The sequence below is a fragment of the Corvus cornix genome, chromosome 1 (genome assembly GCF_000738735.6).
Source record: "Corvus cornix cornix isolate S_Up_H32 chromosome 1, ASM73873v5, whole genome shotgun sequence".
Taxonomy (NCBI): domain Eukaryota; kingdom Metazoa; phylum Chordata; class Aves; order Passeriformes; family Corvidae; genus Corvus; species Corvus cornix.
Genome location: NC_046332.1, coordinates 112,416,638 through 112,440,460, shown reverse-complemented (window position 1 = coordinate 112,440,460; position 23,823 = coordinate 112,416,638). Strand labels below are relative to the sequence as shown.

At 40.8% G+C, this 23,823-nt stretch overlaps 1 long non-coding RNA gene across 2 annotated transcripts in view; it reads left to right on the top strand.

Annotated features, from left to right (window-relative positions):
- Nucleotides 1–23,823, top strand: part of LOC104686245 — a 126,037-nt gene that overhangs the window by 86,016 nt on the left and 16,198 nt on the right. The window lies entirely within an intron of this gene.

Genomic DNA, 23,823 nt, shown 5'->3' with positions numbered 1-23,823 from the left:
AAAAGAAAAAAAAGGAAAAAGAAAAAGAAAAATAAAAAAAGAAAAAGGAAAAGGAAAAGAAAAAAAAAAAGAAAAAGACAACACAGTGTTTCTTTAAGTGTATATCCAACATGGTAACAGTCTGTTACACGCTGCTTTCCCCTTCCAAATGCTCCATGAGGAGACTGATGCCTTGAGAGGTCTCCTAGAAACAGAGACTAGACAGGAGTAAAGGAATAAAGGTAGGTATTTATTTGAAAGGCCTTCAAAGGCACACCCTGGGGAGCCAGAGGCCACTGCCAAGATGGACCCCAAGATGGACCTTTGAAGGCCTTTCAAAAAAATACCTACCTTATTCCCTTACTCCAGTCTAGTCTCTGTTTCTAGGAGGCCTCTTAAGGCATCAGTTCTTTGGCACCACCAGAAGGGACAATGGGGCTTCTGAAAATCCTCTGGGACCCAGAAAGATTCAGCTCAGCTCCCCTGCCTCTGCTGGCACCCAGGGGGGGCAGCTGTGGCAGTCCAGGAGGCAGAGGAGCCCCAAGAGCCCGGACAACTCTCCAGATCCAGCACAGAGGCACGTGAGTAAATGAATAAAGGTGGTACTCTGTTGGCACCTGGGTTGGGTGTTAAGAGATCTCTTACAGTTTGTTTGGGGCTCGAGAGAGTCCAGGAGGGTCCAGCTCCAGTTGGAACCTCTTTGTTTGTTAGAAGCTTGTGAGAAGCTTGTCAGGGAACTTGTCAGAGAGTTCCAGGGATATCCTCTGTTGGTTTGCTCCTGCCTTGTGAAGAGGTTAGGAGGACTGTAGCCAACACCCTTTGGCCCACAGTCATGTGGTGCCATGGCTTGGAGGCTTGGAGCGTATTTCCAGCCACAGTTTGGATCCCCAGGGTTGTGAATTCAAAGCCTACTTTCTCTAGTTTTCTCTCTTTGCTTAATGGAGTGTTTTTAGATGGCTTTGCTTTATTTTTGTGAATTTTCTGTTTATAAGCATAAAACCATGGGCTGTAATATTTCTCATATGGGGAATGAAATACCACAGAGCTTGCCTTTCAGTTTAGTATTAGAAAACTGGGAAAATCCAACTGGCAAAGATAAAGCCCTTACAAAAGCGGAATTAATTCAGCTTTCTACAGTGATCTGGCCAGTTTATAGGTTAAATAACCAGCAAAGGAGGCCTTTTAAGACATCAAGACAGTGGATCTTTAAAAATACAGGTTTTAGATATTTTCCTGATGAGACCTACCAAGTAAGACCAGAGGACTAATATGTAACTTATTGTTTGTTTGTCCACCCATTTCCACCATCATGGGAAAACCCAAAAGTTATCCACCAGTAATTGGGTTCTGCCTTCCAAAGCCAATGAGGTGTCCAGAGAGGCTGAGGCTTTCCTTGTCTGTGAAAAGTCACTTTGTATTTATCTGTGTTGCTCTCCCAAGGGAGGGTTTTCTTAATTAATTGGATTGTGGTGATGAGAGTAGATGAGATAATGGTGTGGTAAGTCCAGTTTTCAGCTGTTGAAATGCTCAGGACATTGGTTATTCTTAACCCTGTAATAAAAAAGGAGAAAAAATCATAATCTCTTTGACTTTGCTACTGTCAGTAGGAATGTAGGTGCCAATTAACATAAAGAATAAAGAAGAAATTTTCTTAAGACACAAAACTTGAATCTGGAAAATTTCCACTTTAATTCCTGAAAAAATGTCTTTATCCCTTTTTTAATGGAAGTTTTCTTAAGCTGTGACTCTTTCCTTTAGTGCCACAGTTTTCAGCATTTTTTCTATTAATGCTTCATGGTCCACAAAGTATTTCTAGGGTTCAGAAAAAAGTGGATAAGTAAAGAAGGTTCATATATGTTCCTGAGTGATGTATACACATGAATAGTTGTGGAAAATTGAAAAGATTTGGACATCCATAAAGCAACAATATGCACTTGCAGTCACTGAGGAGTAGAGAAATTTTGGACATGGGTATCTGGAAATTATGTGTTCAGTCTAAAAGAGTTTCCCATAAGCTACTTTACAAGTAAGTCAAGATGATATAAGATGGTTTCATGGTACTTTTTAAAACATGCAATGAAGTTGATAAACTGATTCTCACTTCAGGGTATCTAGGAATGCCAGACTAACTCAGGATACATACAACACGTAGGTCCTGCTTCCCTGAGAGGTCTGACATGCTTTTTGGCAGGCATGGAGAGACAGATTTTTCCTTTAGAAAAACTCATGGTTAGAAAAAAACAGGGAAACAAATTGCTTGCTAATATTCTTTCAAAAAGAAAAATGTCATGTGGAATTGCTCCTTTCCACCCATCAGGTTGTAGACCTCCATTTTTTCTTCTCTATTTTTCTGAGCTGCAGTAATGACATGTTGTTCCTGGTACGGTATCTGACATCAGACTGATCCACATACTCTGAATGCCAAGGAAGTCTGACAGGTTTTGGTCATCCCCTGACATTCTTCTGTATTCTGAGGCTTGAATCAGGCCTTGTCTCTTCCCTGGTAACACCCCTTACAGCAACAGGCACCAGCTGACCTGAAGGTTTCTGTAGGTAAACTGCTCTTTATTTGGAAAGCTTTGTCCTATTGCTGAGAGAGATCTTTTGACTATTATTATTATTGTTATTACTATTACTACTGATTTTTTAGAAACAGGACTCCCCACGCCTTTTTCTGAAAGGGTGTAGTTTCAGTGTGTCCAATAATGTACTCACATTTTGTATCATCTGAGAGTCTGAATCCAAGCATCCTTCTACTGATGGTTATGTAGAATGTTGCCTTTCCAGGTCGATGCATTAAGGTGTAGTTTTCATGAAAAATCACAGCTTTAACTTCAAATTAACTCTTTGGGTCAAGACTTTCAGATTTTTAGACTGGTACCTACACAAGTAGCCCCATGGCCAGAGATATTTGGGTCAGTGAGAGCTACATGCATTGAACTCCTTTGGAAATCAAATTCCTTGTGCCTCTCTGTCCTACAAAAGCATTACATGTGCAGTGATGCAGTTTTGTGGATGTCAGTGGAACAGCCTCCATGTGTGCAATGAAATACATGAATCTTTGCAGCATTGAGCCACTTATTTTGTGATTTTCTTATCTTGATCTTAACTTGAAACCAGTGAAGCTTGAAAAAATTGCCTTACTTCTTGTAAGAGATGAGGTGAAAAAGTGAAGCTACTGTTTCTACTGAAGAAATTTCTGAGTAATCTCAAGGTAAAATAGCTAAAACACATTTTGAAGCAATCAAATGTCGTAGACTATGAGTCATAACTGCGAAGTTCAGCATCTTAGAACTTAAAAATGACTGCAACTTCATGAGAAAACCAGCTGAAACTGGAGATGGTGGCACCTTGGAGCATCCTTCTGTGACAAGGAGGTGATGTTTTCTAGACTGCAGCATCATTTCACATGCTTGTTATTTGCAGATGCTCATAGCTGAAACATCCTGACTCCGTGAGACACAGCAGTGCCAAAGCAAAGTTTGTATTTTCAAAGGAACTGGGTGATGATTGCAACTCATTGTGATTGTGTGAGCATCTCTGAACTTCTCACAGTTTCTTGAGTCCAAAACAGAAGATCACATGAAGGTACAAAAGTTGTTGTGTTCCTTCCTTTGTCAGTCTGATTTTCTGCTATACACAACCAGGAAATTCAGCAACCTCTGTATCTTAAAAAAAAAATAGATATAGATATAGATATAGATAGATACAGATATATTTATACTCTGCATTTTGTTTTGGCAGCTGTAGCACCAGGTGCTTCAGAATCTCTGCTATCAGCATCAGGTGTTTCCTACATGGAAGACTTGTGCAAAGAGAATTTTCATGAGCTTTTTGGTATAAACAAAGTGTTCCTTAAAGTTCCTTAAGTGTTCCTTCCTGTTGTAGAGAGCATGGGAGAAGAATGCCATCTGTGTCAAAATTATTTGTCCTCAAAAAGTGAAAGCTTGGCTTTGGTGACCAAAAGAATGGTTTGTTCAAAGGTAATCCAGTGAAAGATGGAATGAAATTCTGAGTTCCCTGTAGCCAAACCTCTTTGGCCTTGAGGACATCCTTAAGCCTTAAATGGTAGTTACAGAAAAGAGCTTGCAGTGATTGTTTCGATATCTCTGCAAAAGAGAGTGTATATCACAACATGTTTTATGAAATGCTCCCTGGGTAATGTTTGGGAGTTAACTTTGCCATATGAAGGTAAAAGTTCCCCTCCTGTTTGAAGGATGAAAAAATAAAAAAAAGTGGATCGCCCACTGACAATTTCAAAGACCAATTTCAACAATATCACGCTTTTGTTTGTTTATAGTAAAGCTCTTGTCTAAACTTGACGATTCAGGGTTGTTTTGCCCTGGAGTAGTTTTGTTGGCACTGCTCATAATCTCTTAAATTCCAAGCTAGATGTTGGAGGACAGTCAATGTATTACTTCATGTGAAAGCTATTATTCCCTATGAATAATTAGCACTCCGTTCTGTAGGATGGTGAATGTGAGGCTTAGTGCTGAGCTGCTGCTCGGAATGCTGACTGTGGTTTTCACAATTTGCAGTCCAAAGTGGAATAAACTGTGGGCTTGGGCTGCCTGAAACACCATAACCAGGTGTATGGGCTGCTTGCTGAATGAGTTCTCTTCAGGAGAAAGCCAATGTGAACAAGAATTGTGCACGTGGATTTCTGTCCTCCCCAGCCCCAGGTACATCTGCAGGAAGAGCAGCTTGTGAAATTGAAAATGGCTGTGGTGGAATTCCTTGCCATATGGAGGATTGCAGCTTGTAAAGTGACCACACTGCACACACTTGTTCAGCGTCCTCCTATCCACAGGGGTGTCACTGAAATTTTATCCGTTCCCAAAGAAGTCAGATCCTAAAGCAGCAAAAGGATGATGAAGAGGAGCAGGAAAAGGCAGATTTTGTTTATGTGCCGTGCTTTTCAGGCTGTCAATCCACATATCTCTGTGCTGGTCACACTTACAGAAGCTTCTTGTAATCCTGACTAAGAAATTTCATCTGTTTTCTGAATTAATCCGTTGTAATGATGTAGGGATATCAGTGCTGTAAGGCTGCTGTTATCTATGTAATACAACCTAGATATCTTTATAGATGATTAATTCTAGTGTAAACCATTTACCACAACACCCACATAACTGGTATGTGAGATACTGATAGTGTTGGACTCTCCCAGAGCAGGGGAGCCTATTACGCAAAGATTCCAGCACGCAAACCTAAGATATTGAACAAGATAGTGCACAGTTGCTTATGGAGTTGCTAGAAGTCGTAGCAACCTGGAGAAAAATTGATCCATATTTGGCACTGCATCACTGTCATTAAGAAAATGTGATGATTTCTAATGGCAGGCTATGAAAACAGTTTTAGTTCCAGGACTTTTCAGAGTTCTCCCAGGAGTTTGAAATATCTCAGAAATTACTTTTCCACAGGAATTGTGGAATTTCTCTATTAGAGCCTGAGGTTCAGGCCACAGATGTTTGCACATGACCTCAAAAGTCAGTGAGTATTTTTGTGAGAGGACAGGGAAAGTGAACACTTTAATATTGACCTGAGCTATTTTTACTCAACATCAAAAATTTTCACACATATTTGTAATTATTATTTCAAATTTTTTTTACTCTGCATTGAATATTCTGGTAAAAGTGTGGGCCTCAACAGCTACTAAGTGTTCTGGAGAACAGAAGAATAGGAATTTGCACCCAGTGAACAGTAAATCCACTGTGGCCATATCACCTTTCTTCCTGAACAGTCATGTTTTGAGAGAGAGAGTGAAAGATTCTTCATTAAAGAATTTCTAAATTAAATTCTCCTCCCATTATGCCACTGGAATTGAATGCATATAATTTTAATGCCAGAAAGGACTATTTAGCATCATCTTGCCTGACAAAAGCCATAGATTTTTATCATACTGGTTTCTCTGTTGAGCCTCTGACCCTTGGTGTGGTACACAGGTTCAATTTCAAGGCTTCACCTGAGAAGGAATCCAGTGTACCCTTGAGCAAGTGATTTGGTTGGAGATCTTGGCTGTTAGGAATGCATGCCTTTGCTCCTGAATACAGTTAGCATAGTTGCCAGATGTTGGATCTTGGTCTGCCCTATCCCATTAGTTTAAAAAGCCCTTTTCTATCAGAGGCATTTACAGACCATGTTCAGATCCTTTTTTACCTTACTGGGAATAAACTAAACAGACTGAAGTCCAGGAGTCATAAAAGTCCTTCTTACAAAAAGGTTTAACTTTAGATTGTTGCTCCCTCTGAAAGGTGACTGTAAAAACAGTGCTGTGGATTTCATGTTTGTGCTTTTAAGTTTCTATGTAAAGAGCTTTGGTTTACCAGTTAAAATGCAATGTGACTGCCTGCCAGACCTTTCAGTTTTATCATAGTCTCTGAGGGAAGTTGAGATTTTGCCTCCTGTCTGTCATCACAGGCAGTAAACACAGATTAAATCAGACCAGGGATTGAACATTGGTGTCGAGGTCCATCGTCTGCATCCCTCTCCCCTTACAGGAAAGGGATCACATCTCTAGTGACATCAAGCCAGCTCATGCCATGTGATGTGGTTTGGAAGTTGCTCAGTCCCCCCATCCCCTGGGTCCCTTCTTGGCCCGCACCACCAGGAGCTGTGTCCAGTCCAGCACCATACAAATGGGGAACGAGAGGCCAGAGGGCAGTGCCACAGAAAAGGGCCCTGGTTGATGGCAAGTTGAATGTGAGCCAGCAGTGCCCTGGCAGCCAGGAGGGACATCCCTCACCTGAGGGGCATCAGGCACAGCATCGCCAGGTGGGCAAGGGAGGGGATTGTCCTGCTCTGCTCTGCACTGCACTGGGGCAGCCTCACCTCGAGTGCTGGGGGCAGTTTTGGGTGCCACAATGTAAAAAAGACATGAAGCTGTTGGAGTGTCCAAAGGAGGGCAACGAAGATGGTGAAGGGTCTTGAGGAGAAGCCGTGTGAGGAGCAGCTGAGGGCACTTGGTCTGTTCAGCCTGGAGCAGACTGAGGAGACCTTCCTCTGCCCCTCACTGCAGTCACAACAGGGGCAGAGAAGGGGCAGCCACTGATCTCCTCTCTGTGGTGACAGTGACAGGACCCGAGGGAATGGCCTGAGGTTGTGTCAGGGGAGGTTTAGGTTGGATATGAGGAAAAAGGTTCTTCCCCCAGAGTGTGGTTGGGCACTGGAACAGGCTCCCCAGGGCAATGACCTCAGCACCAAGCCTGGCAAAGCTCAAGAAGAATTTGGACAACGCTCTCAGGCACATGGTGTGACTCTTGGGGATGGTGCTGGGCCAGGAGTTGGACTCAATGATCCTTGTGGGTCCCTTCCTACTCAGCATATTCTGTGTACCTGTGATTTTGTGATCTTCTCTGGTCCTGCTACTCCATCTTCCACATGTGGTGGTGGCACTTTCAGTGCCCTTCACTGGGTCAGCAGCCAATGTCACCCCATGAGGCCGGACAGGTGGCCCTGTTAGTGAGCCACAAGATGAAGCAAAGGTCTTCTCTTGCTCCTTCAGCCACATCAGCTCTGTCCTGCAAACACCCAGTGAAGCAGTATATTGCTCTCCAAAAAGTAACTTGAATGTCCCCTCATTCAAAAAGCATTAATTTTTTTCCATGAGAAGATTTCATTTTTGCACAGTCATTTCCTCACAGCAATGCTGCCCTTTGAGGTGAAGAAACCTTTTTTTTCTCCCTCTTACTCCAGTTGTCGGGTGTAAATAGAAAGAAAATTCCATACTTTAAGGATAGGAATTACAAAAATAGTGGATTAGATAGGTGACTGTAAGGAGGAAAGCCTAAATACAGAATGAGTGAAAGAAAAAGGGAAGAAGAAATGAAGGAAAGCAATAAACACTTGAGGAAAGAATACAGTGTTTCTTTTCCCTCTACTATTTTTTCTCCCCACCACTCCTTTCAATTTAAATCTTTCCTTTGGTTGTAGGCATCAATCCAGCAACTATATGAAGCAAGTAATTAGTGCTATGTATGGAAATAGTATTATTAACTTAGGTGACCACAGTCAAGATCAGATTTCTGTTCCTTTTTTTTCTGTAATATACATGTAGAATTATATTCCCATGATGGAATATTTCCTTTGCAATTTGTTAATTGCCTCTTTTATTAGGAAGAGCATTTGTACTCAGAGAGCTACAAAAGGCCATAGGGCTCCAACAGCACTTAGAAACAGTCAGATCTGCAATGGGAAATAAAGGGATGAATTAAATGATCCCCAAATGCTTTCCAAGCCTGGAATAAGAGCTGTGGGTGTCTTTTAACAAGTTAACTTCTCCCTAAACACATCCACATTGTCAAATAGGCAAATCCAGGCTTTCCTGGGTTAGAGCTGCACCTGCAAGACCCAGAGGTGCAGGAACAAACACCTCCAGTTGTTTTTTAACAGGTGGGGACCTGGATGTGAGGTCTGGGGAAACTCTTTGGATTTGCCCCAGTTTCAGGGTAACAGGTGCAATACTGACCTGCAAAAAACCTAATTAAATACCATAATGTGACCAGCCTTCTTGGTTAAATACTGGGAATTCAGGCTGCAGCGTTCTAGGCTGGGTATCGTCACCCGCTTTTCTCTGCCTGATGTTTTTACCATATGGAAAAGATTTCCAAATATATTCCACAAGCTGTGTCCTTTCAATTACCATTAATGATATTTAATTCTTGAAGATATATGTCTGCTTAAATATTTATTATAAGTAAGCCCGCACTGTAGAGTTAGAGTCCATTTCAAAATGCAAATCATCGCTAAAAAACAGATTTAAGACAGATCTTATGCAATATTTATCAATTAAAACTAGTTTCAGGGGTCCATAGTTGCATAATGATTTATAAATAAAAAATAATACCGGGGGATATGTTTAATTTAAACTATTTTATTTTCTTTAGCTTCAGTTATATCTAATATTTTGGTAGTTAAATTGAAATCCTGCTACATAATTTACATCTGAGAACATAAGCTAACATCTAATTTAATTTCACCTTCTTTAGAACAGCTATAAACCATATTCTGTGGATTCATGGGGATATTGTGGGATTTTTTTATAATTAACCTGATAGGACACAAGAAATGCATGTATGGAGTGTTGTTAGCAGTCTTCCTCCACAGCTAAAGTCTTCTTGTAAAGAAACAAAGAAGGGTATGGATTTCTTAAGAAGACCAAAGAGACCATGGATATTTATTCCAAGTGTTGCCCAGACCTGGCCCTACCTAGACTGTGAGATGTAACAAATTCTGGTGTCAGTCTGTATTGGTTCTAAAGAAAACAGAAGTTCTGCAGCTCCTGCTGTCCGAAATGTTTGGTTGGTAGAGCCAGTCTGAACTGATTTGGAAAGTTACTACATAATAGTAACTTTTTTTTTTCCCCAGAAAGAAAACATTGGGAAGTTAATATTGATATCCTTTATTCACAAAGTATTTGAATTTCCCCAAACTTTCAGAGGTTGGCAGTGTCTTAAAAGCCATCTAAAGGTTCAGAATTTTGTCCTGGTATAGTTGTGTAGCTCAGTTTGTCCTGTTTTCCTGTATCCTTCTGTTGCCCCTTATCTCAGTCTTACACTGAAAACCCTTTTAGACACAGACCAGCCTTTGCTTCTGATGTTTTGCCCATGGCAGGGTTGTCTTTCCCTACGAAGTCTTGATGATACAGACAACCATAGCAAAAGACCATTGTGGTAGTCTGTTTAGGATTCCTGTAGTAACAAATATCTGAAGGCTTTGAACAGATTCTTGTTTGAATTGCAATGAATCTTTAGGGGAAAAAAAAAAAGTAGCTGTGATTTAAGTATTTTCAGTGGTAGAGAATCCATCACAATCGTTTGCAACTGATAAATGTTAATTATCAGCATTTCTATCAATTGTTATCATTTCCCTAAAACAACCACAACAAAACCTACCTATCTGTTTATTCAGAATGGCAGCTGAATCAGATCTGTTCAGTTTAGGAATCTTCCAGGATGAAAGTATCCTCCTGCTATGCCACTCCACTCCAAAGGACACTGTATATTTCCAGAAATTCAACCCTGCACATACCAAAGAGTTTTGGGGGAGATTGCTTTACTTCTCTAAACAGTTAACAAGCAGTAGGGCTGAACAAATAATGAAATATGTAACACTGTGGATTTCACTTTTTCTCCCTGCTGCAAAATGTCCACGAGCTGCACATACATTATTTAATGTGGCTCTTCAGAATTGCTGCATGGAGCTGTACATTTGTGTGTGTACGTGAGAAAGGAGGATTATTATTCTTTCCCAACCAATTGCTTGGAAAATTCCCTGTAAATATTTGGGTCTTGAGAAATATTAACTGTGATGGACCATATCAGTATTTTGGTATTCTTTCTGGACTTGGCAGGTGCTATCAGCAGGTGGAATGTATTTGGGCTTCAGCTCTGCCATGCAGACACACAGCTGGAAAATTCAAAAAATTGAAACAAAACAAAACAAATCTCCCCTTCTTGAGCCAGTCAGGCCTTACATGAGACACCATTATTGCAAATCTTGTGTTTGGTGATGAAATCCATTGAGAAATCTTGAAATGGATGCACTTTACTGGAACCAGGCTGGTCCTAGGCACCTGCAGCATCATGCCCACAAGAAGTCTGAGAGTTCCCTGCCAACAACTGCCTTGATAAGGAGAAGTGGGTGACAGGTTCATGTTTCACTCTCCTCTTTTCACTCACAAATACCTGCACACCCCTGATTCACAGCCTTCAGCAACAGGTAAAGCCTCAAGGTAGGCAGCAAAGAACAGTAACCCCTGTAGGTACCCTGGTCCACCCACTGCCTCCAGGGAACAAGAATGTGGACTGGGTGCCCGCCAGGCACAGCAACATGGAAGATTTGAGGGCATTAAAATAAAGATTGCTTTTTACTAACAATCCTCTGTGAAATTAGAACCTACTTCTCCTGATTGATTGTTTGTTTTTTTTTTAAGTACCTGACACTGAAATGCAGCTAACAGGCTTTCTTGGTATGGCTTGTATTATGAAACAAGAAATTATTTTAATTGCCCTAGCAATTCCCTTCCCGTTGCTGTAAACAAAATTATTTCCTTCAGCAGCAGCCTGACTCATGTAGTGGTTGACAAAGGAGCTGCTCCCTCGGATCAGGGCCGGTGAAAAGCTGTGTGGGGGCTGCAGCCTCTCCCCTCACCTGGACCACGGGGGCTGCAGCCAGCCAGGGGATGCTGCTAGGGCAGGGACTGACCTCTCAGCCCTTTGCTTCAACCTGTCCTCACCCAGCTCAGTTCGTACAGACTCTGCCCCTCTCCTTTGCAACTGCTTTCATTTACAAGTCATTTCAAAGCTGCGTGTGTGGAAATTATTTTAGGGTAGGGAAAGGGAAGAGCACTGAGCTGGGAGAGCTTTGAGAGCCCAGCTCTCTCTGAATTATTTCTAGATTGAAGTATCTTTGTGAAGTTTGAATTTTTTTTTTCCCTTGAGCAGGTTCATGCCCTGTAAAAGGATTCAAGTCAAGACAGAAAAGCAGTTGAATCCAAAGGAGTAGAAAAGGGATATTGGTGCATGGGAAAATCCTGTGGATTTTCTCTTAAGATGTGCTGATCTATAAATTCATGCACTAAATGCAGGACACAACTATTATGAAAATGCATCTCTGGCACTGCAAAACCTGCAGAACCTCCTCCTTTGGTGTTGGCTTTGTGCTCACAGCTTCAAAATTATTGATCTAAGTATTTTATTATTGATTACATAATTAAAGTATGAGTGAAGGAAGGAACATGCAGCCAGTTATGGTATTCAGCTTCACTTTATATGACTTTGCAAGACACATTATTTATTTGTGTCTTTCTGTGGGATGAGATTGAAATGTGTCTTTAGATATGCTTTTGGCCCTTGGCAGGTGAAACATCTTGGATTAATATCAAGTCTTAAGCCAGTAGCCTAATTATATGAACACTGCACTTCAGCTTTCATATTCTGGATGCTTAATCATAATGCTGTAGTTAACTAAATGCCTGTAACTTTCTCCATAAGCCTAAGAAGTCTGTATTATTGATAAACAGGTCCTTTGCTGAGACTTCTAAAACTCCTCTATATTCTCAATGCTCAAGTGAAAAGGAAGACATGAAGAGATATTTTCCCAGACGCTTCAGGGTGTAGAAATTACATCACAACATTTTTTCTTAAATTCATAATAATTTTCTGCAGGCTACACTCTGACTAATATGCAGCTTAAATTGTGTGAAAACGAATTGACATTATTTAAGAGATACAGATTTCTCTGGAGAAATACCTGTTTTTCCTTCCTTTATCTCTCCTGGTGTTTGAGGAACTTGAGAAGCACACAGATGCCCCAGTCAGAATTTGCTCATAGACCAAAAAAGTCCTTTGACAGTGATACATACACATTTTAATTAAGTAAAGAAGACATGACTTCAAACTGATTTGTGTAATAGATGATAAAGTGAAACTAAGCCAGGTACTTCTCAAGTTTGTGTGTCTTCTCTTAATACTCAATTGAGTATCTTTGATAACAACAGAAGTAAAATCTTCCTGATGCAAGGGAAAGAGATATAGAGAGCATTTGGGAAAGAGATATAGAGAGCATTTGGGAAAGAATGTAATGCAGATTCAATGACTCCTTTTTTTCTATTAAAATCAGATATGAAAGTGATTATAGCATTTTTGTGTGCATGTGTCTAATTTTGTCAATGCCAAATAAGCTGGAACTACATATCCTTAAAAAGATACCCCAAGTAACTTGCAGTATTTATCTTGTCACAATCAGCATTTTCAGGTGGGATAAAGTACTGCTTTGCTGTGGTGGCTGCACTTATTCAGCCTGAGATGAAGGAGAAGAAATGTTATTTATAGTAACTCCCTCCATTAAACTTGTAGCTTGTACTCTGTGCCACAGAGGAGCATCCAGCAGTCTACAGAGTTCAGATTACTCCAACTGCTCAGACACCAGTCTGGCCTTCATCCCATAATCAATAATGATCCATCCTTCATTTTTATTGCTACCTAAGCATAACTACTAAATAGATACAGTGGGAGATACACACCATTATCACCACTAAAACATCTTTGTTCAACATCCTGTCCGTGACACAGCAACACTCTCTTTTTTTTCCTCATCCTTTGAAAAAAAAAGATTTTGAAAAGATTTGCTATATCGATGAAGTGGATTTTCCCTTAAAAGCCTGGAAACTCTTTTGGGAAACCTCATGCAGCTAGGTTACAGAGTGTTTTTTCACTTGCTTCTTTTCTAATTGCATATAGATTACAGCCAAAAACTTGGTAGATCTGAACACATAGAGCTTCTGGAAATGTGATCTGAACTCAAAATTGAATTAGATTGAAAATTTTGCAAAGTTTTTTTGTTTTCATATCGCAAAACTCTGAAGCCAAACATGCTGACCTTGAGAATACTCCAAACTATATGACACAAACTCATCTCCTATAAAACCCTAGAATTTACAATCTGTTACAAAGAGAACAGAAGAGTCTCTTGGTATTGTTTCTATTAGTACCAGGGTTAATTATTCAGTAATTAATTACATTCGGTTCAAATTATTAGCTTTTGCTTTCTGTTCTTCATTTGTTTGCATACCTGTGCCAGCTGGTCATACAGATTGCACAGGACTGGGTTTCTTCATTCGGATTGCTTGATACTTTTAAAACAGGAAAATTACAAGTAAAGCAATTTTGGCTTTGAATTTTATGGTATACAGTCCTTTGAACTAAAATTTGTAATACTCTGGGGGTCCTGTTAATACTTAAAATCCAATTTGTACTTCTGGATAGTTGGGGTAGTAAATAACACAATTCTGTCATAATCCTTAATACAAAATAAAAGGAATTTCTTTTTTTGAGTGTGCCAATCTTCCATGGAAAACCAAGTGGCATTTTAATAGCATTGCTAATTTCTAGTTAGTAATCAATAATTGGCAACCCTAATTATTCAAGGTTGCTTTTTTCTATATTTTCTAAATTCTGGATGTTTATTATGAGCTGATTCCTTAGTAAAGAGTTGTGTAGGAGTGTTTTCTTGTCTTTAACATGAGTAGTTTTTCACCCCTCAAATTCTGTTCAGAATTCTGAAGGCCATTTTCTTCTCCAAGGTGAATCTATGTCAAAGCATGAACTCAACTGCATACGAAGAAGGTTGAGGGCAAAATTTGACCTCAAATTTTGATTTTGTTCAAAACCAAAACTCAGGTGAGAAGACCATATTTTCTAGGACTCTGTCAAAAATGAGAAGTATTGAGAAACATAAGTTACTTAGGCACAGTTGAGAAGTTCACAGTGCAGTCAAGGAAGATAATGTAGTTTTCAGGTCTGTGGGTTTACACCCAGGCAATTTAAAGGAATGTTGCTTAAACTGATCATCTTCTAAGGAAATATGCTCAGTAGCCTCTCCAAAATGAAGATCAGCTGGCATATCAGATTTTCTAGTAGATACCCATCTACAGACCAAGAAGTAATTTTCTTTTCTCAACCAACAATTCAGGCAAATAGGACATATTTGGAGTAGGGAAGGGTTCAAAGTCTTGTGCTTTGGTTGAAGTGGAAATGGTCACCTGTTGACAACAGGCCTGGGTTGCAGCCATCCTATGTTATTAGAAACTATGATTACAGCTGGTTGTAGATTTCTGAAGTATCCAAGACTTTATGCCACTAAACATCATGCCACAACTATCCCTTGGTAGAATTTGGCATTTTAAAACCTTGGAACTTAAAAGCAATTGATAAACTGAAGTAATTAAATCATGCTAGGGAAATCAGGATTCAAAATAATTCATTAGGATTAACTCTGTCTGGCACTGTACAGATTGGGCAACATGGATTGCTGTTCCATATTTATTTTCTAAATATGGTCTGAAGAGTATCTGAATTAACTCCTGCATTAGGAACTTTATTCCCTGGGTTTGATCAAGCTGAAATTGCATCTATGTGCTTCACATTTTGACTGTGTGTATTAGGCATCCAGTTTTCAGTCAATCATGCACATCAGAGCACTTACAGATCGTTTCAGATATGATGAGAAAAACATCAGCTCTTGAGTAACCCAAACCTGTCCCAGTCAGGTATCTCTTCCTTCCAGGCTCACTGTATCATGTTTTTATGTAAAAGGCAACATCCTTCCTGGAATGTTCCCTCTTAGGGGGAAGGGCAAGGGGGAAAAACCAGGGAACTCGCCTGTGAGACAGTGGTATGCCTTTGATTCATTGATCCTAAGGACAGTGCTAAGACCTCCTCAAGAATTTAATGGCTTTGGAGCCAAGTTACAGCTTGCCAGTGTTTTTTTTTCAATGCTAAAACCATGGAAAGTTGAAGAGTTTTTTTCTTGTTGTTTCTTTTTTCTTTTTTCTTTTTTTTTCTGGCAGTGAAAATGCTGGTTTAATGTTTTTCATTTGTTTGGGAAGAACAAGAATTAGTCCTCCTCTCTGTAGTCTTGTGTTCACCTACACTACACCAGCATGAAGTCAGTAAATGATGTTGGTATCAAAAACTGAATTAATTTCTTTTCCTGTGTTTGGGTCATCTGTGGATTATATCCCTGCAGCTGCACTAAGCCCCCAAAAGTCCATAAAGCTGCACTTAGTGTTTCCACATGTAGTCTGATTGCAGGGACACATTAAATACAAATATATTAAAAAGAAGGATTTCAAGAACAGGCTTGATAGGTCTGGAGCATAACCATATATTTTCTGTTCTTCAAGCTGTATTCATCTAACTAACTTAAATTAATTTTAATCAGAGTATAAAGTCTATCTTAAAAACTTCATTTATTTATGAGCAATGTTATAAAACAAGTAGTATTTACGCTGGAATGTCTTTAAACTTGTTGAAACTATAAACTCTCATTAAGGCTGTCTCTTCTTTCCTTCAGTCCATTCAAAAACCAGTGTCTAAGTCTTGCAAATACTGACAGAAGTATTTGTTAGCTTCATAGAAAACATCCAAACAGTTCATGGAATTTATGCCTTGGGGAAGCATTTGTTTTTCTTGTTTGGTCAATTAAACACCGCCTTTCTTAAGAAAGGGTGTATTGTAACATCAGGCATGATAATAAACAGAAACACCAACGGGTTGCTGCAAAAAGTTTGGGTTGATCTCAGGGTTCCAGTTATGCCTTTGGAAAGCTCAGACACTCAGGGAAGGGGTAATGCAAACTGAGGAGTCTTCTGCACAGTTTTGCTTGAGATTATTCAAACTGAATAGCTCCAAGCTTCTTATGAAGCTGATGGTGCTCTCGTGGCAAGGAGTGAAAAAAAAAAAGAATTAAGCTACGTGATTATTTTTTCAATGTAAGCAAAGGGAATTTTAAGCACAAATGCAATGAAGAAGTTATCATGGTGCCATCAAAAAACATTGGGAAAGCTTTTCTGCTGTAAAGGAATAAATGTAAAAAGCATATAAATTCTTGAGCTGGATGGAGGCTTAGAAAGTGCTGATTCAACACAGAACACAATGATTTCAGCAACATCTTTACGAAAAATTTTGCTTTATTTCAATACATTTAGGACGCATGATGCCCACTTCAACTTTTATTTTTATGCTTGCATTTAGATTCATCTTTTTTTGGCAACATTATAATAGAAAGGTCAAAATTATATGAAGCAGCAGTGAAGCATTTTTGTAAGTATGAAGCGAATAATTAATTTTGAATTATTTCGATCTCACACAAAATCAAGGGTTACAGATTCTGAAAGCTTGGACTTTCCCATGAGGTGATCTCAGGTGGGAAATCTACAAATTGAAGAGGGTGTGTTTCCTTTCATTGGTTCAATTTACAGATACTGTCTTCACAGTCACAGGCATAAAGTCAATCCCTGCTCTTGCTCTTTTCAAGAGGTCTGGTTGTAGAATTGCACTCAAGGAGATCTGCCCTGTTCCTCTGTCTTATTGGCATGTCACCAGTGATTTAAAATGAAATACAAAGTGTATTCTTCAAAGTTTCAAAATAGCTGCTGGTGAACTTCCTCCTTTGATTTTGTACCTACCTTCGCTCTACCTACTCTGTACCTCCTGAACTGATTATGTTAAGGATGACACTGGAAGAGGAGGTGGCTGGAAAAAATACAAAAAATACACACATCTGTGCTTCCTCTCTCTCCATTGGGTTGCTGAGCACACACAGAAACCCCGGACTGCAGTCCCCAGGAGGCTTGTGGCAAACCATAAGTAGGACATGTTAACTGTGATTCTCTCACAAAGTCCTTATTAGGCTACACCAGCAGATTTTACTCTCCTTCCTTCTCCAGGTTGCTGTGGGAGTGTAACTGATGCACTTCATTAGAGTTTGAAATTGTGTGAGTAATCCTATTGTTTCTATCGCTCTGTGTAATGTGTGTATAATCACCCTGCTTCCTCATGATGGTATGAGTAACCCCTTTCTATGACAAGCTTTTTCCATATTCCCTATTTTTTGCTCTTTAACTTGTGATTCTACTCCTGCAGCTTTGGATTGATTCAGGTGAGGGAGGAGGCTGGGAAGTGGGAAGAAGGAGGGATGCAAAGGGAGAGAAAGAGCACTTTTCCTTCTCTCACCTGTAACCCCGACGGTTCCATTTGGCTGTGGGCTGGAGATCCGATGATAAACCAGAGGAAATCCCACAGGGTGTGACTGCTGAGGGTTGTCCGTGTGGATGTGGCAATGGAGGCTCCTTGTCCTGTTCCCAGTGGGTGGAAGTGGTGGTTTGGTGAGGGTATCACCATCCCAGGGGCCTTTTCCGTGCTCACTCGGCCAGTGCTGCTCCTGCTGGTGCAGTTGAACTACTGAGATGGGAAACCTGGGGCCAAGAAATCAAGTGTAGGCAATGTCCAGAGTTTGCTTAGAGGAGACAGCTCTGTGAAGAAGGATCTGGAAACCAAAAACTTGAGCTGGTTCTGGGCACAAGGCTAATATTGCTCCTTACTCACGTCTAGCAGTCGCCTAAAAGCACTGAATGTATAATTTGGTTCAATTATTTCAGGTGATGCTCTTGTTTTCCTCTTGCTATGTATGTCCTGTTCTTGCTGCTGCTCAGTATTCAGTAATGCCATCACATCCAGCAGCTTGTAGTGCTTTTCCCAGTGTGTCCCTGTGTTCAGCTCCCTCAGACAAGCATATTGGGCTCTACAGTCACATGTATTTTGCAATATTCCTCTGCCACTCATTTCCATCAGTGCTGTCTCTGCTGAAATGTTTTGCCACAGGATGAGATGGACAGCATTGTTCAGGGCATTTTCCAAAGGCTCAATAAGACTTTTTGTTTGTGAAGCTGAGGGTTTGTTATATGTCCTGGAAATGAGACAGTTTGCATCCTCTTGGAAGAGCAGGAGCAACAGGTCTAAGGAAGAAAGGAGATTAAACACCAGCTACTGGATTGATAGATCACTTTGCTTTACTTCCTTCATAATTTATGGACTAAACCAAAATCTGCCATCTCACTCTTTGACATTTCTGGCAAACATAAAATACAGACCAACAGAAGAACAAAAGTAGCACATACCAGGAATCAGTCCCACAAACCCAACTTTTTTTTACTTTGCTACCACTAAACCCTAATTCCCATATTGTTAAAATAATTCCTTCTCTTCCTTCCTACATACAAGCTCAGCCCTCTTGATAGATAGTCCATTCCTTTTTAGTGTCTACTGTCTTTGTGGTAACATTTTTATTTGCTGGATGAAAGGGTAGGAAGCCCACTGGTGATTTTCCATTGCTGTTTATTTTATGCAGAATTTCCTCAGATGCTCCAGCAAAGGGTATCTGGGGATCTTTTCTTCTGTAGTATCCATCATGGAAGGGTCTTGATCTTTGTTACACATACAGTAAATACTCATCATTAGCAACATATCAATGCTTAGTTGTCCTTAAATAATTGTTGTTGCCACTGGCTGGAAAACAGAATAAGTGGGAGGGGAGGCATACCCTGGGCAAGTATTGATTGCTGTTCCAAGATATTGCCAAAAAATGAGATCCACAGAAACTACAGTAAAACATTACAGTACAAGTTGGTGAGACACTGTGTTCTGAATTTTTTTTCAACTTTGTTGAGAACATTATTGATCTTCTGTATCCAAGGGGACTTGGTTTCCTAAGTATTTTCATTACACCTTCTGGCTCACCTACAAGCACACTAAACCAAGAATACTTTGTCGGGGGAACTAAGTGGTCTCTGGTCTGCCTTGCCCTTGAATTGAATCCGACTTCTAAGAGACTTCCTCAGCCCCGATGTCGTCAGCAGAGCACAGTGTTATGTTGGAACACGAGGGAAATATTAGATCATGGAAATTAACTAAGTGGAAGGACTTAATCTAATTCCTTCATCCTAGGTTATTGTTTTTTCAGAGTCATAACAAATTAGGAGGACTATGTAGTGCAGGAGAAAAAAAAGGAAAACACCTTACCCAAAAAAACCCCTAGGAAAAACCCAACAGACCCTGGCTCATGATGTCTTTGCTTTGTGTTCTGATGTGTCCCTACTCTTGTGCCTTTAACATACATCACATATTCTTCAGAATATACTCTCCACTGTTTTGCATGGAGCTGTGGATTACAGATGTTAATAGGATGTGGTAGAAAATAGTTTTTAAATTTCTGGTGTGGAGCATTGTGCTGGATATGGTCATAGGCTGGTGAGGTGATCCAGAAGAGGTGCTGAATGTCTGTGATTTCACTGTTTTGAAAATACACATCCCAGGAGTGGGGCTGATTGAAACAGCTGAAAAAAACGGAGCTTTTATTTTAAATGTTAACAAGAAATGATAAAGGGCATTCTCTGCAAACTGAGGCTTGTGAACATGTTGCTCACAGTTCTGATACCCTGGCAGTGGCTGCCACATTAGAGAATCCCCGAGCCTGAGGATGGGTTGGGGCAGTTTCCCAGCTGCCCTCAGACAGATGGAGGAATGGATGGGTGCCAGACTTCTCTGTGTTTTCTCTACAGGTTTTATGTGACCCAGCAGAGCATTACTGAAACAGCAGGTCCTGTACCACTCATGTAGTAAAAGCTAATGGGTTTGTTGCTGAAATTTTTAGGTTTTCTGTGTGCAGTTGTAAGCATCCCATTTATCTAACAGCTGTGCTATTGTTGTTTATGACCACTGACTTGAATGAGTTACCAGGAGCTGTTCAGAAGGGGCTCTTTGCTGCCTGTGGCTGTTTTCATCTATGCTCTTGTGTCCCTCAAGAAGAGCTGGGCTTTAAAAAGGTGTGACTCAGCACAGTTGTGTCACATCATTTATTATTTTTTCTTGCTGAGAGCCTTGGGTATTACCTCAACACAATTATGAAACAGGGCCCTATTGTGGTTAGCCCTGTATATAAATATGCTGTAGGGTAGTCCTGTTATAAATTGAACACTGCAATGAGAAATACCAGTTAGAGACACTAAAATGAGTCCATAAAAACAAGATAATGTTGCAGCCATCAGTGGCCGGGTTAGTCTGCAACTGCCTCAGCTGAAAACATAGGATTTCTAGCATGTAAAAGGCTCCCTAAAAAAAACAAACATAAAAGTTACACCATATTTGTGAGTCAAACAGAAGCCAAGATTTTGAGGTGGTGAAGCAATTGAAAGAAAAAATGTTTGCAGAATGATTAAAATACTAGCAAACCTGGGCTTGCATCTCATGGTCCTTGCTGCTGAAGAACGAGTCTGTTTCTGTGGCTGGTGGTTGTGCTCCCAGTCCCGTCCTTCTCTGGCACCACACTTTTGGAAGCTGCTTCATGGCAGGATTGAGAGTGTGCTGGGCCTCAGACCAGCTGGCTCAGGCAACATGTCCACTTCTCCAGAGAGGATTTCTAGAACCCAGCTTTGGTCCCACTGGAAAGCACTGGATCGTCCAAAGAGATCCCATTAAAATAAAGGTTCCAGAAATTTCCAATCTCTCTGCTGCAAAGCTTGAGCTCAATTAGATCAAGATCTCCAGGACCTTTGGTTTGTCTCCATGGATGACTAACATTCTCTGGGAATCTGGTTCATCTCTCAATGCCAGTGAAGTTTTCTTCCAGGAAAAGACTGATGAATTGTGGTGGGTTGACTCTGGCTGGATACCAGGTGCCCACCAAAGCCACCCTATCACTCCCATCCTCAGCTTGGCAGGGGAAAGAAAGTACAACACAAGGTTCATGGGTTGAGATAAGGACAGGGAGAGAGCACTCACCCATTACTATCATGGGCAGAGCAGACTTGATGTGAGAAAATCAGATTAATTTATTACCAATGAAAGTAGAGTAGCATAATGAGAAATAAAAAAACATACCTTGAAAAACTTTCCCCCCTCCCTTCCCCTCCTCCTGGGCTTGACTTCACCCCTATTTCTCCACCTCCTACCCCTCAGCAGCACAAAGGGACAGGAAATATGGGCTGTGGTCAGTTCATCACTCATCTCTGCTGCTCCTTCCTCCCCAGGGGGAGCATTCCACACCTTTCCCCTGTTCCAGTGTGGGGTCAGATATAGGGGAAGCTTCCAGCACCTTCTCACAGAAGACACCCCTGTAGGCCCCCTGCTTCCAAAAACCTTGCCACAAAATCCCAGTACAGAGAACCATAGAATGGTTTAGGTTGGAAAAGACCTTGGAGATCATCTAGTCCAGCTTCCCTAAGGGGAACAGGGACACCCTCCAGTAGACCACCTCTAATCATGGCAAGTATCTAACCCCTGCCACGAGTCTGATAGGTCTTGTGGCTGAAAAATGCATTTGATTTTAAGGAAGCTTTGAATGGGCAGCAGTGATTCTGCTTTGTATATTTCCATGAGACTTCCACCAAGACTTAAGTACCATCATGGTGGCTGAGGGGAGATCTGATTTTTGAGTCAAGAATGCATTTTCACATCTCTGAATAATATAACCCCCTTCCACATTGATCCAAGAACACACAGAACTTCAGAGTAAACACTGTTTTTCCCGTACTGTGGTTTCCTACTTCCACCTTCCTTCAGGTGCTCAAGGCACCAGACTTTGCTGCTGCTGCTGCATAAAGCTGTTCAGCTGAAGTCATGGCAAGTGATCACAACTGAATATCTGTCCCATGGATTGTTTTGTTCTCTGATTAAAAACTCAGGCAAATTCTTCTCATTCCCTAATTCCCCAAAGTCCCACAGTCAGGTCTGTGTCCCAGCACACCAGTTCCTCACGAGCAGCCTGGAGTGACACAGAACTGCTCTATGTCACGTTCAGCTGGGGATGTTGCAAAGTGAAGATGTCATTTAGCAAATCCTTCTGAAGTCACACTTCCCCCCCCGCCCAAAAATAGAAATAACAGTTTTTCTGTCTCTCAGGGCAGGTTCTGAGCTACAGCAGGTCAGTGGTGTCCAGGCCAAGTGAAGGTTGCCTCAAACCATCAGCCCCCACTGGTCCATGTAGGAGCTCCAAGCATGTTGCTACTGCTTATTTTCCCAGGTAGGGAGGTGAACCAAGCATGCAGCAAATATTGTATGGTCATCTCTGCCGCCTCAGAATGAGTATTTAACCTGGGGGAGAAGAAAGCACACAAGAAGATAATGTGGGTGTGTTGGGAGGGGAGGTAATTTTTAAGCCAAAAAATACAATGTTTGGAAATTACTGTTTGATTCACATGGTTTTCTAGAGCTGGAGAAGGATGTGTATTGTTTGAGTCAAGGAAAGTCTTTGGGGAGACATTCTAAAAATAAAAAATTACATGATTAATATGAGGATTCTCTAATTTCTTGCCCATAAAACTAAAGAATGTGTTTTTCCCTACTTAGCCATGCACAAGTTTTTGTGCTGAATGGCTGCTTTTGGGAGACTGACAACGCCAAGGGTATAGGCTGGCTACCCTTTCCTCTCCAGCTGATAGATCTGGAGCAGTCCAGTCAAGGAGCATGTTGTGAAAACAATAACAGTTTAAAATTAGATGAATCACTGAGCGAAATAATTCATGTCATGACAAAAAGTAGTTTCAGGTAGTTTAGGAAGTGGCACCTATGCTGTAGCCAGCTGCAACTGGATCTTGTCTGTCTCTCAGTTGGGGAATTTCCTTTCAATTGATGCTGTCATTGAAATAGCTGAGACTCAACTCCAGATACCTTGACTTTCTGTTTTCTGCTTATTTTAATGCTGGCTGATTCTTCTGGATTCTCTACTCTCCTTATTAATTATACATTGAAAAAATAACAAAAATATTATGAAGCACTGCCCTATCTGTGGAATCCAGCATATTGGATTTTTTGCCTGGAGTGTCAAGCAAGATTAATTATTCTGATAATAGCAGGATTAATCCATTCATCACATACAGTGAAAAAGGCACTGTTAACATTAGGACTGAGTTATTCTTGGTCTTGAGAGGAGCAAATGGCAGAACTGGCATTTAGAGGGTATTTGTGCCTTTAAAAAGCCACATTCCCCTGTTACCTTCTCCGGCTGCTTGGGCCAGATTCTTGCTGCAGGGCTGGCTGTTACCATGGGGGCAGGAGGCAGCCCTGTGGAGGGCTGTGTAGGTATGAATGTTTGGCAGAACCCTCCAATGTTAGGTATGGTATAATTACCCTGTCATTTAACACAACAAAAAAAAAAAAAAAAAAAAAAAGGAAAAAAAGAGAAAAAAAAATAAGGAAGTGATTTTGTTTTTCTCTGATTGCCTTAGTTCCTGCTTTGCTACGGTGAGATTGCCAAGAACGGTTGCACGGCTTTTGAAAGCTAATTTGAGGTCAGACAGTGATTCAAAATCAATTCTTGATTTCTGTCAAGTGGGAGCTGCAGCCGAAGGGTCTGATTTGGGAAGAGGGCGAGCAGCCACGCTGGCATCCTGCCCTTGCTGCCCTTTCCAGCTGCCAGCATCTTCTGTGCAGGCCTCCACGTTCCTGCACTTCCTCTGAACTGATGAAACTCAGGGGCAGGATCCTTTCAGCTCCAACCCCTCATGTT